Below are 2,500 nucleotides of genomic sequence, written 5' to 3'. Positions count from 1 at the left end.
GATGCTATTCTAACAGCCATACCGATTCAAACCTTTATTGCTATCCACTGAAGATATTCTTATATGAATGTCTGTGGTATATAATAGACATTATTGACGATTCAAGTAACAATATGCAATATTGTTTTCATATATCATCTCTGTTAATCAGTATTGTTTTTTTATGTTTACCTAATTCAACATATTCACTTTCCAAAGTTCTCAAAACCCTTTGTGCTAACCTTGAATTTATTTCTTGCCAAAATTATAGGAAAATATGTCGATTTTTAGACCACAATTAGTTCCGGATGCATATGACCATAAGCCTTACATAATCATGATAGATTACTCTTTGCTTTTTCGCTCTCTTTTTATTCAAAGAAATTTCCGATTCTTATACCAGGTGTTCAACTATGTCCACACTGTGTTTAATTCAATTGTTATTTAATGAATAAAAAAAGCAAAGTAACATTTATCGTGATGATGAAAAGGGCAGCTGATGGAATCTTCCATATATAAAGTAACGTAATTTTTTTTTTCAATAAAATATAAACTGACTCCTACATAGTTTTCGTTCAAACAGTCACTGTTATCTTGACTATGTTATAGAGTTTAACTTTAATGGAACTAACTGTATCTATAGCTGAAATATAAAACGAATGGTTTACTGCCAGTAACTTATTATTGTTAGTGTTAGGAACAAAAAGTGTTTTCCAGTTAGGCAATTCTTCCACATGCTAAGCACTTGACAGAGACAGGAAGCACCTGCTTGAATACCGAATGGAGCCAACTATATTAGTTCGTTCCACTTCGATCTACCCCTTCTATTATTCACACAAGTTGTATTTAGGCATTGAATTAACCTTCCCACGGTTTTTTTTTTTTTTTTTTTGTGTCATGTTTCAGGATAATTATGGCGGTATGAAAAAAAAATGTACAGAGAAAAAAACTCAACGTAGACTTATGTAATCTTAACAGAAAATATCTTTAAAACGTAATACATAATACAAGACATTAATTCATTTTTTATTTGTGTTATATGTAAATTCTAAGCACCATATACAAAATATAAAACTAATTTTAGCCATTACAATCGGTACTTTAAATGACTAGTAAACTTTATTAAAAAAAAAAAAAAAAGTGGGGGAAGTCAAAATTTCATGGGATTAATATTCAATGAGCAATTATGATGATATGATGCACACAGAGATATTTCTCAATGGAGAAAAAAGTAAAGCTCCAAATGGCCAGTAAAGTGATATTTATATTTTTTATGCGCATGCTAATCACAGTTTGCGAAAGAGACAGAAGGTTTGGAAGCGAAAGACAGATCAGCATCAAACATAAAAAAGAAACAGAACTTCCTTAAAAACAATAAAAGCTTTTATTACCACCGGTTAGAAAACCTTATGCAATTACTGTGCATGGTAAGAGAATATGTATTATCTCTGGAAAAAAAATTGAATAGCTCATCAAAGAAGTTATAATTCACAAAAAATATTTCCAATGTTGACTAACCTTTAAGGGAATTTGAATGCCTTTTCCTATTAGTGATAAAAGCTAAGACCAGTCAAAATCGAATTAAGCAAAAATGCAAACTTATGAAGTTATATAAATTTTCCATTTCATTATACACATTTTCTGTATCTATCTATATCAGTCTGCCTATTTATCCTATATCATATTTTCTTTTTAAATTACTTTGCGAAAAACTATTTTAGACGGAAAACAATAAAATATTTTACTAAATTACTAAAGACCTACACACAAAAACCTTAAGGTTGGTGCAAAACGAAATTATTAGGAATATTATCCATTGTTTGAAAACAATTATGTACACATATATTATATATATATATATATATATATATATCATCAGCCACAACTATCCCACTGCAGGACAAAGGCCTCAGACATGCCTGTCACTCTCATGCGTTTGTAGTCTTTCTATGCAGGTAGTCAAATAGAACATAAGTGTGTGAGCGCGAGAGCGCATGCGTGGCTGCTTTTCGGATATAAATAGATGTAATTGAGGGGAACCTGACACGATTATCACAAAGGACTTTTTCATCATTTCAGTAAGTGTCCTTTCTGATGGACAAAATTACCTCAAAGCTGATCTTTGGTCTAAGGACTGACATCAGACTGATCACTGACTGATTAATCAAGAACTCATTTCTGATTGAAGGAGAAATTCTTGAATAATCTCCAAAACCCACTGATCATGGAAAGTGATTACTGAATAATTAAATGCTTCCTGGGCTATTCAAGTGGATCACTTAGCTATCTAGACCACACTGACTTACAATAAAGCTCTTACTGTCTGTAACTGGGATCTTTGAGATATTGAAAGGGCACACAGACATATATTGATTGAAATGAAAAACAAGCTATGAATTACGCTTTGAAAAGTTACAGCTCTTTTCAAATTGATTCGAAAAATATGTTTTAAGTCGCAAACAGGAATCTACTACTTTTGCCAACATCGAGAGAACACATTTTTTGAGGAATTACGACTCGG

This window comes from Palaemon carinicauda, chromosome 6, assembly GCF_036898095.1.
Source record: "Palaemon carinicauda isolate YSFRI2023 chromosome 6, ASM3689809v2, whole genome shotgun sequence".
NCBI classification, from domain to species: Eukaryota; Metazoa; Arthropoda; class Malacostraca; order Decapoda; family Palaemonidae; genus Palaemon; species Palaemon carinicauda.
Note: the sequence above shows the minus strand (reverse complement) of the source record.